Here is a 12,619-nt window from a genome sequence, read left to right on the forward strand (position 1 = left end):
ATTGTGTCTAGTTTATGAAACCATAATGTTTTTGAGAATCGGTCTGGAATAGGGTTAAAATTGAGAAAACCCAAGAAAATGTCAAATTTTGAGTTGACTTGGATAGTTTAGTTGAACTGGCCATATCATCGTTTTCTTCCTCTAAACAGGAAGAAGATGCGCATTTTTCACATCGCCGCCATCAGAAACTCGGCCTGTACAACCACATTTACAGCATTTTTCTCCTTGATTTCTTTGTGAAACTTAAAGAGTGTTACAAGGAAGGGTCAGGGATTGATTTCTTACCTTCTCGTAGATCGTAGCCTAAGATATTCACTTCCAAAATTCATCCAAAATCTGATTTATCGCTGGAGAAAAAACAAAGGATTTTTCTATTTGGTAGCCGATTCTATGGATTTCAAGGCCCTATTTCTTTATTGAACCTCTTTCATATCCTTTCTTCAGGCTAAAGGAATTGGTTCAGAGGAATTTCTTTGAGTCTAGGACCTTAATTTCTAGAAATCGAACTCAGTATGCAACTCATTCAAAACGCCAGATTTTCGATCTCTTGGGTAGCTTGTTCTATGACATTTCAGCTCTCGATTCCTTCATCAAGTTTACTCAACTTCTTCCTCTGAAACTAGAGGAATCCTTAATTTGAAGGAAAAGAGAATGTAGATAGGAATTCGACTCTTATCCCCAATTTAATTTCGAAACCTATTTCCTTCAATTCGGCACGCTCTCGAGGTTATTTTTCTTTGTGGTCTTCTATGGAAGCATTCCTTGGAGGTGCTGAAACTGATTGGAATCATTCTTGCTTGACGAGTCATCATGTATCCTCGAATTTGATTTTCAAGTTTTTCTTGAAGTTCTTCAATGGCGGATTGAATTGAGGGAATGGTTTCTTGGCACTTTCAACACTCTATTCCTTCATAGAACTTGTGGGTAATCTTGTTGAGAAACTGTAGGAATATGTTTGAAGAGAAATGGTGGAGGATTGCTCTCGAATTTAGAAGAAATCTGAGAGTAGGAGACCCATAATCTAAACGCTCATTGCTTTCGATTGGGGGATCGACCTTTCTCGATTCTTATTTCATATTGTTGCTCCTATTTCAGACTTTATAGGAGATGCTTAAACCAACATTGAGAGCTCCAGAATCTTCGTTATTTAGAGATCGAACTTTTTGGATAATTTTTCGGAGATATCAACTACGATCATAGCCTTACCGACCTTGGCTTTGAATACTCGTCGTTGGATGTGATGATCCGTGCGTGTTCGTTCTAGATCATATCAAATTTTGGAGGAGATCCGACGGTTGAGATTTGAGTTCGAAGGATTTTGCTCGGATGGTCACGGTAGATGCTCTGATTCTAATTAGAGTGCCATTTCTGTAACTATCCATTCTTCCAGGGGTATTTTTGTAAAATTACACTTTTTGAATATTTTATAATTATTTTTCTCCAACAATCATAATTTTTCTACAAATTCCTAATTGCTTTTTTTTATCATTTTTCCCTTATTTTGAATCTTGAGATTCCTTCTAGATAAGAAGTTATAAATCCGGAAAGATTCTTGATAATTGATAAAATGAATTTTTTTTTGCCCTCTTCATTTACTTTTTCCTTTCCAATCCTTTTCAAAAGGCAACTCTTTAAAATCACTTGTTAGGCATAGAGTGACTTGACTAAGTCCCTTGTTCTTGCTTAATACTTTAATTTTTTTTCCTTTGGTCTTTCATGAGTGGCTTATTCTTATGGAAGCTAATTTCTTTCATTTTCGGGGTGTTACATATACATACTCATTACAAACACAAAATAAGAAGTAGATTCAAAAGAATAACAAAAAATACTAGATTAAAAACAGAGGTTAGTCTATGGCCCACACTCCAAAGTCCTCTCTCATCCACGACCAACTCTTAGTTACTTGAAAAAAAATGATAAACATGGAGTGAGTAAAACTTAGTAAGCAGCCTACTAGTAGGTTCTTAATAGCGACCTTAAGCTAGGATATTACTTCTTGTTATGTTTTCGGGATCTTATACTTATCTTGAAAACCTTCCCCTAAAATAACCTTCAATTTTCTCCACATGAACACAATTTTCTCCTCATCTATCTTTTTTTAAACACTTTTGAAAGTTAAAAGAGTAGTTTTGAAGTTTTTTTTTTTTTTTTTTTTGAAAATTCAACCGTATTTTTTTTTTAAAAAAAAATTATGAGTAATTTTTTTTTAGATAAAGTGCAAATTTCAATGGTATTTTTATTAATTTAGCTTATAATTTAAAAAAAATACAAATTTTTGTTGATTAAGTTAATGTTAATTTTATTAAAATATATAACACCACATCAAAATTAATTTATTCGGAATAAAATCAAAACTAAAAAATCAATTTATTTTAAACTAAAAAAAATTTTAAAACTAAAAAGTGTACTTGGTTGGACTAAAACATCCCTTATCCCAACTATAAAGAATTTAATTCCAAGCTCCCTTCTAATAGACAAATGATTTATTAACCTCTATTGTAAGATTTCACTTCATCAATTTAAGTAGCGTTCAACTATAAATATCGAATGTTAAAGTATTCCTCGACAAAGTAAATCTGTTGAAACTGTTTATCAAAGGTGTTCCATAATAAGTTGTGGAGAAGTGTTTCCTTCAATTCTAATTTCAATTAAGGATGTCAATGACAAAAAAGTGCACGAGCCTAGAAGGTTTGTAGTGGAAGAAAATAACAAGAGTCATGGACTTTTTTTCGTTTACAAGCTGTATCATGTGTCTTATTCATGGTTACTTAAATCTCATTGAATTGGTGCGTCTTTCACATCAGAGACATTTGTGCCTTAAATCTCTTTGCTTGCTGGAACATTTGCTTGACATAATTGGACCAAAGACGGTATGGACGACCTTAGCTAATTGTATTGGTCTCCAATCATGAAGTGTGACGTCGGATCTTTGTGCATACCATACTCATTAACTATAACATGGCAAGAAATTTTTTATGTTTTGACTGGGCATGCCATATTCTGTTGTTCTTATATACTTTAGTTACCTGTGATTAAAGCAAAGAAGTATAGACATGGTTTCCAACCAACCCTTCCTTTATAGTTAGTTCGACGAATGGGTTTTTGTTATCATTTTATCGTTAACCCTTTCGCTCGATTTTGTTTTATGATATCATATAGGGAATCAGAAGCGACCTTACTTGGACAAAATTATATACCGTTTGATATTTATTGTTGATAACAAAGATAAATTGAATTATAAGCATTTTAAGTTCAAAAGTAACAACTTACTTGTACACTTTTACTTATAATCTTCATTTTCTTTATATAGCAATAAGGAAGGGAGGGATAGAAAAGATACTCATAATATCATTATGACTATGCCATATTTCATTAATTAAAGAGATTAATACACCCACAAACACACACACACATATTTCGAGAGAGAGAGAGAGGGCTTATTATAAGTAGGGATAGCATTCTAGTAGTTGTATTGCTACTTGGGGACAAGGAACTTGAGAACTTCTTTAAAAGATGAGAGCTATTAAGTAGGTGGCGATGGATATATCACATGCACAAAAAGAAAATTCTGCACCTTTGTAATAAAAGACCAAGGAATATCATCGTTTTTTATAACTTCTATCACAATAATATAAATTCTGCAAGGACGATGTTCTCTAGTCATACTAACTAGACCGTTCACCACACGCTTGTAGATGACACGATGTTCACTATTCTCGTTATTCTTTTCAATTACGAACCTTCCTGCATTTTGCACTACTAGGATATTGACATCTTTAATTGGTACTAAAGCATCTAAAGGCAACCCTTCCACACTGCTCATTCTAACACCTTTGGTAAATTGTTCCAAGAGACATTGTTAGGCCGATTTTGTTCATGAATACTTAAGAATTTGATATTTATAGTTGTAGTTGAACGCTACTTAAATTGAGGAAGTGAAATCTTACAATAGTCTAATAAAACGTTTGTCCATTAGAATAGGTTGGAATTAAATTCTTTATAGTTCGAGATAATAGTTGTATTCTTTAAGTCATTGAGACTAGTGTTACTAGTACTTGTTAGTATATTTGAGTATAAATATTAAAACGATTAGTTATTAAATATTGTTTGAATTAAAGCGTTTATAATTCAAATGATCTTCATAACCTAATTCATAAAAAAATAAGTAAAATAATTAGGAAGCATTTATGTGCTAGATCAAAATAAGATGCATAAAAAGAACTGGCAGTAATTACTTTATTACCTTTAATCTTAAAAGTAACTTAAAATATTGCTTGTGTGCCTCTTACAGTACTCTCAACAAATGGATCGCTTGATCTATTCTACTATACTTTACTTCCTCTTGATAACGGTGTGGTAATGACACAACTCATATTGCTGATAATCATCACTTACATCCAAAACCAGAGTATAGCGGTCGACTATCGTCAAGGACCCATTTAACATTTCCATTTCTATCGTCAATGACCCATTCACCATTTCAATCATTTCTCTAAATTTTATGATGCTCTAGAGTTAGATTTCATTGGAATATTACAGTACTAAAGTCTTGAAATTTCTATATATCAAAACTGTTTAACACTTTCCAAATCTTGATTTTTGGTTGTTTGTGTTTTTTTTTTTTAATTATGTTAGCAATGAGCCAATTTAATCCATTCTTCCTTTTATGATTTTTTTTTAAATTATGTTAGCCATTACTTTTGGGTAATTTAATCTATTCTATTTATTTATATATTTATTTATTTTTGCTATTGATAGACGTATCTTTATGAAACATACTAAATAAAACTAAATAATTGGTAAAGAGAGGATATGAGATATAACTTACGGTAAAATCTCTTTCCATATGAGAATAACTCATTCTCATGTCCATCTTTGCAACTATGTACTAAATTTAGGATTTTATTTCTCTTTGGTCAAAACCATCCTTAAAAGACAAAATTGAAGTTGTAGTTAGTCAATTATAATATTTGACCTGCTAGTTTTCAAACTACTCTAAATAGGTGTAAAGAAAGCATGAGAATAACTTAGTTTCACTAATCTGACACGTGTTGGGCATGTACTCAACACTTGTTAATATAATGGATGCATTACAAATTTATAATCCAGCATTTCGTATCATACCCTTGACTTTGAATATATTTTGAGAGTGAAACGTACCTTAAGTTTTTTTTTAAGTATACAAACATATAAACTTATTTATATGAATTTATTTCTAATATAAAATTGATAAATTTTTTGAAATAATTCTTTTTAATTAATGTATCATTGTCACATTGGTGTCCTAGTTTTTTACAAATGACATTTTACCATATCTATTTGGTATCATATTTATGTCTCGTATCTATATCTCATTTTTATTTTTGTTACTCTGAGATATTTTGCTTTTATAAATAGATATCGTCACGAAAATAAGTTTAATTTATGCTGAGATGGAGAATAAAAATTGACACTTAAGGACGTTGATAGGGACTTTGATTCCTCTTAGTGTGAAGCTTGCATCTTGCAATTACTTGGGTAGAGAATGTGTTTCATTTAAATTTCACTCAAGAGAAAATAATCAAATAACGAACCATATGCGAGAGAGGATATATTTTTTTTTTAATCTTTGAGAAATAAGAAAGAATAAAAATTAAAACATGGCATGAATGACATCTTCTTGAATCTTTGATTTGTTCTCGTAAATGTATATAAAAAAAAAAAAAACAATGCAATCATTGTCGAAACTTCTACTCATAAATTTAGTTATTATTTGTATACAATTGTTAATATGTAAGAAAATACACGTACAAACTATTTATACTATTGGTAATACACTAGTCTCGGTTGTTTGACTAAAACAATGCAATCATTGTCGAAACTTCTACTCATAAATTTAGTTATTATTTGTATACAATTGTTAATATGTAAGAAAATACACGTACAAACTATTTATACTATTGGTAATACACTAGTCTCGGTTGTTTGACTAAAACAATGCAATCATTGTCCAAACTAAAGAATTTGATTCGAAGCTATCTCCTAATAGAGGGAGGCTCAATTAGACTTTGTTGTAAGATTCGACCATATCAATTTGAATAGCGTTCTCCACAACTATAAATATCGAACTCCAAAGTATTCACGAGCAAAGTAAGTTTGTTGAAACTATCTATAAAAGTGTTCCAAAGTGAGTTACCATTATATTCATTGGTCAGATATTGCGATTGTGAAGAAGTGAAGAAGTCCTTTTTATATAAGTATCTTTTCTTTTTCTCTCGTACCCACCTTATACATAACATGTTAAATTAACTCATACTTAAAAAAATCATTTCTTTCTTTTGGAGATGCGGGGTATCGATCCCCGTACCTCTCACATGCTAAGCGAGCGCTCTACCATTTGAGCTACATCCCCACAATATTTACATCACAAAACCCTAAATTTTTCGTCATCAATAATAGTGAAAATGAAGAAATATTGCTACACAACAGGTCATGAATAAGGAAAAATTGAAAAGAAACAATATATTTAATAATAGATAGTCTTATTTTTGGAGATGCAGGGATCCCCGTACCTCTCACATGCGAAGCGAGCGCTCTACCATCTAAGCTACATCCCCATGATTCCTACATTATAAAACCCTATTAATGTCCCATCATCAATAATAGTGAAAATAAAAAAATATCAAAATATTAATAACAAATAGTTTAGCATGCGAGAGCGCTTACCTCTCGCATGCTAAATGAGCGAATAGAAATAAAATATTAATAACAAATAGTTTCTTTTGGAGATGCAAGATATCCCCTTAATAATAAATCTAAAGATACAGGCTATCGATCCCCATACCTCTTGCATGCAAAGCAAGCGCTCTACCATCTAAGTTATATCCCCACAATTCTTACGTCACAAAGTCCTATTCATCTCGTCATCAGTAATAGTGAAAATGAAAAAATATCCCAGCTCATTATGTCCTAAATAAGAAAAAATTGAAAAGAAATAATATATTTAATAATCGATTCAATTGAAGATGCAAAGTATTGATCCCCATACTTTCCACATGGAAAATGAACGCTCTACCATTCGAACTACATCCCTACGATTCTTACATCAAAAAACCCTAAACGTCCCTTCATCAATAATTGTGAAAATGAAAAAGTATATATGCATATTATGTCATAAATAAGGAAATATTGAATAGAAATAAAATATTAATAATAAATAGTTTCTTTTGGAGATGCGAGATATCGATCCCCAGACCTCTCGTATGCTAAGCCGTAACTCTCGCATGTTAAGCGAAGCTACATCCCCACAATTCTTGCATCACAAAACCCTAAATTTTCCATCATCAATAATAGTGAAAATGAAGAAATATCACTACTCAACATGTTATGAATAAGGAAAAATTGAAAAGAAGTAATTTTCAATAATAGTGACATGAAAAACTATCCCGGCTCATTATGTAGTAAATAAGAAAAATTGAAAAGAAATAATATATTTAGTGATCGATTCATTTTGGAGATGCAAGGTATCAACCCCGGAACTTTCCACATTAGAAGTGAGCGCTCTACTATGTGAGCTACATCCCCAAAATTCGTACTACAATCTCTTGAAGGAGCATTTTGAGAATCAAACTCGAGACCTCTCACTCCCAGAGCTTGTTATACCACTTGAAACGTATGTATGAAGCCTTAGGCCTAGGTATTAAGTTTGTATTTTTTCGTATTGCAGGAAACCCGTGAGGTCCTCAGAGGTAGAATGTGTCTTGGAGAATAAAGCCTTGGGATGGGATGTTGTATTAAGAGCATGATGGTAAGTATAAAATGTTGAATATGAAGTTAGGTTGATTAGAATGTGTCTTGGAGAATAAAGCCTTGGGATGGGATGGGAGAATAAGTCCTTCGATAAGAAAAGAATTAGACATAGGGGCATTTCAAGAATTGAACTCAAAGCCTCCTTTTGCACCACAAGTGAGAATCATACCACTAAACTAAATGTCTTTTCTTGAACACCCAATATTTTTAACTTCTACTTAAATATATTTTTCTCTCCTGAAAAGTTGAATTGTTATAATATAAAAGGGTTATCAAACCACCCAACAAACCAACAAAAGAAACAAACTAATCAATTTGGATTGGATTGATTCGGTTTAGTTCATCAGTTTGTTTGATTTAATTTTTCTATTTTGTCTCATATGATAAGAAAATAAAGTTGGGTTGAATGCACCTTAGTTTCATTTATGACAAACTCATATGAAACATAATTGCATTAATAGTACTCATAATTGGAGTCTATAAGCATTTCATGAACTTCCGTACAATTCATGCTTCATTAAAGATGAGATAAAATTTGGGGAACTTTAAATTACTTCAGGTGGAGATTCAATTACTATATGCTAGTTACAATCTTTAGGATTAATTAATTGGACACAAATTCATGAATTTAGGGAATTTTTTTGTGTAATTATCAACTACAACTTTTGTTTTCAAATTTTTAGGAGATAATTTAGGTAGTTGTTTTTATGAGTCCTAAACTTGTTTCTTTGCATAATATAGATTAAGTTGAACTATTATTATCGATAAGATGGAGAAAGAAATTGTCTTTGAAATGACTAATAGACTTAGGTTCATCGTTGTTGTTTTTTAACTTGTGATTTTGCAGAAAGTTTAACGAATATGAACTGTCATGTCACAAGAACTTTAAAGTAAATCAAGAATATACCCTAAACATCATTCAAGATGGCAATAAAATGGAGTTAAATTGAACGCACTTTAGTTTCATGTTTGGCGTGTTTAAGATAAAGCATAATTGTATTAATGATCTTAAGAGAAATTCCTATTTTATTAGAGGAGACCAACTTTATTTAAGGTACTAGGAGTTCAAGAATCTAGATTTGAATCTGGTTAAGAAACAGGAAGATTTGAAAGTTTTGAATTCTAGACGAAATTTGTATCTAATTATTTCTTTTTATGACTAATTATAAATTAAGAGAAAAAAATCAAATCATTAGTCAAATAAACTCTTTAGTTAAGTCTTATTGACCCAAGAGCAGATCTCATAGTGAAACGTGACGCATCAAATATCGGATATGGAGGTATCTAAAATGGTCAAAGAGGACAGGGAATCAATTATCATATATCATTCAAAAGCCTCTAATAATACCATACAAATTACAAAACAGTAAAAAAAAAATATATTATTTCCATTGTACTCCGTGCACAACAATTTTAAAGGAAATTTAAAATAAATCCAGTGTATTTGTCATACTTTTAAGTTCAATTACAATAAATCAAGAAAAGAATTGAGTGACAATAAAATATCACTTGACATTGGAATGTAATTTGAGGACTTTTTATCTTTGGGAGTTGAATTACATTTAAGATTATTTATGTTATGTCTATTTTTCTTCGATTTGTATTTAATAGCTTTGGGTAGTTTGTAGATGAACTACATTATGTTTGAATTATCTTTTTGGCCTATTTAAATGCTTGTAATATTCATGTTTGAAAACATTGTGGAATACAAAAACTTTGTGTTTGAAACTATTTGGGTGTTATGTTTCTTTCAAACCTTGTTTTAGGTTTGGTGTTAAAATCTATTCATTAGATTAGTTATGATCAAGTTAATTCTTGAGTGACTCGTCTTGGAATCTAAGAGTGACAATCATAGATTCCAAGTTCAATCTAAGAGTTATTTATCCTTTTAACCTGCTCCTTGTTGAAATCAATTTGTTAAGTTAGCTTTCTTTGTGAAAGTTTGCAAGGATACTACGACCTCTAGCTTTGCAAAATCTAGCATTGTTGGCGCTTATCAAAATTGCTGCCAAAATAAAGTTTAACAAGTGGTTCTATGGTGTAGTGGTTAGCACTTTCGACTTTGAATCTAACGACCTATGTTTAATTTCCGATAGGTAATCCACCAATTTATACAAAATTGGTCCATAGCCAATTCGGTAGGGTCACTTTTGGACCGATAATGTGTATAAGGGGTCACTAAGGTTGAAATCATACAAAATGGGTCCATAGCTCAATGTTAGAGCATTTGACTGCAGATCAAGAGGTCACCAATTCGAACCTAGTTGGGCCCTTCTATCTTGGATAGAAATTTGTTACACTTTTTGGACCGACATTATGTCTAAGGGGTCACTATGGTTAAAATCCTACCAAATGTATCCATGGCTCAGTGGTAGAAAATTTGACCGGTCACCCGTTTGAACTTTGTTGGGCCTTTCTATTTTGGATAGACACTTTTTACACTTTTGGACTGACACTCTGTAAAAGGGGTCACTAAGGTTAAAATCATGTAAAATGGGTTCATAGCTCATTGGTAGAGCATTTGATTGTAGATCAAGAGGTCACCAGTTTGAATCTTCTTGGGCCGTTTTATTTTAGACAGACACTTTGTTCGATTTGCTCCCGACCACCAAGATCCAAGCACCCACTATGAACATGGTTAAAAACGCCCTTTTATTTTGGACAGACACTTCGTTCGATTTGCTTCCGACCACCGAGATCCAAGCACCCACTATGAACATGGTTAAAAACTTACAATTAGGTACTCACTCATGTTTTCCATATTTTTGATGTAACTAAGAGTAGTTGCCCTAGACCAACAACACCCACCAAAACTATTTTTGATGTTTTAAAATGATTTTTTTTAACCTTTCCCTTATTTTGTAATATGAATCTATAAACTTTATTTTGAATATAATGTAAATATATATGTTTATTATATTTTAATTCTTTTTTTATTTCCAGAAAACATTTTACTTTGTGTTCAACCTCTTTTAACTTGCTTCGGAAATGGCTCGTGGCATAAACATAAAAAAGTAATTTTTTAGTATGAGTATTAATATAAGTTGCATTCCTATATTGACAAAACCATTAGTACCTAAAATATTCATGAACTTTCAAAACTAGTGCCCTTTAACATTCTAAAATAAGGTTCTAACTATGAGTGAGTTGCCTTTTTATTTTCACTCACTCCTCTTCTTCAACCTATGACCCAATAATATCATTAATATTTCATCTTCTTGTTTTTTTTAGCTTTTTAAATACCCTTATTTCATTCCTAAATCTATAAATGGTAAACTCAAACATTTCAAAGAAATAAATAAGTTTTGACCATACCATGCTAACTAGAAAACAAATGTTGACTTTGACCCATCCCTATTATCTTTTTTTTTCTATATTTTAAAACTATTTTAAGCACTTTTCTCTTGTACTCCTTATAATTTTACCTTTTAAGTTTGTAAATATTTGTCTAACGGTCGCTATTATGATTATAAGTCAACTGAGTTAAGTGGAAATAAATTTTGCAGATGAAATTAAAGTATTAATTTTGGTGTCATCTTTACCCGAGTTTTGGGATATTATTATTAATGAAATTCAATCGGCATTAGAAATTCACATTGATAATATTCAAAATACTTGACAAAAAAGAATGGTCAACCTAAGATATTTGAAACAAATAAATATTTTGTCCTCTATGATATATCAGATCACTCATTTGAAAAGAAGTCTTATTAGATACTTTTAAGCATTTAGAGATCAACTAGACACAAACCTAAACATTCTAAAAAAAAAAAAATTAGGGGTTTAAATTAATGTAATTTAAGAAACTTATGATTTTTATATTATCAAGAGTTTAATTGAGCTGGGTCGTTTCAATCTAGTGGACCCAAGAATTGAATCGAACCCAAACCAACTAGTTAGTAACATGATTTAGTGGAAGCATTTTCATGCAAAGTAGAAGCAACCATGGAGGGTTTGAAATAATATAGTTTTTAACCCTTGTTTCTAGAGTGAATATTGAAATAATATAGGGGCATTATGGTCATTTTACACCGTTTCTTGGTTTACCTCCTTATCCTTATCCAATGACCCCCAAATTTCATATCTAACCTCAACATGCTATAATATGCTCAGTATTAAAATTTGATAGGCGAACTCATATACTGGGTTATTTTAACGTTATTTAAACCTCGAGCTATTTGATTGGTTCTGGGTTATTTTGATAGGCGAACTCAAAGATGGATGTTACAAGAAAGGGCTAGGGATTTATTTGATACCTTCTCGTGGATCGTAGCCTAAGATATTCGCTTCCAAAGTTCATCCAAAATCTGATTTATCGTTGGAGATAAAACAAAGGATTTCTTATTGGGTAGCCGATTCTAGGGGTTTCAAGGCCCTATTTCTTCATTGAACCTCTTCCATATCTTATCTTCAAGCTAAAGGAATTGGTTTTGGAGGAACGTCTTTGAGTGTAGAACCTTAACTTCTAGAAATCGTTCTCGGTATGCAACTCACTCGAAACGCCAGATTTTCGATCTCGTGGGTAGTTTGTTCTACGACGTTTCAGCTCTCGATTCCTTCATCAAGTTTACTCAACTTCTTCCTTCGAAGCTAGAGGAATCCTTAATTTGAAGGAAAAGAGATCGTAGATAGGAATTCGACTCTTATCCCCAATTTAATTTCGAAACATATTTTCTTCAATTCAGCACGCTCTCGAGGTTATTTTTCTTCGTGGTCTTCTATGGAAGCATTCCTTTGGGTAATCTTATTGAGAAACTGTAGGATTAAGTTTGAAGAGAAATGATGGAGGATTGCTCTCGAATTTGGAAGAAATCTAAGAGTAGGAGACCTA

At 31.7% G+C, this 12,619-nt stretch overlaps 1 non-coding gene across 1 annotated transcript; it reads right to left on the reverse strand.

Annotated features, from left to right (window-relative positions):
* Positions 1-6,318: 6,318 nt before the first annotated feature.
* TRNAA-AGC lies at positions 6,319-6,391 on the reverse strand. The gene has a single exon. It is a non-coding gene; the product is annotated as a tRNA-Ala (tRNA).
* Between the last annotated feature and the right edge of the window lie 6,228 nt (positions 6,392-12,619).

The sequence above is a fragment of the Cucurbita maxima genome, unplaced genomic scaffold (assembly GCF_002738345.1).
Source record: "Cucurbita maxima cultivar Rimu unplaced genomic scaffold, Cmax_1.0 Cma_Scf00056, whole genome shotgun sequence".
Lineage (NCBI taxonomy): Eukaryota > Viridiplantae > Streptophyta > Magnoliopsida > Cucurbitales > Cucurbitaceae > Cucurbita > Cucurbita maxima.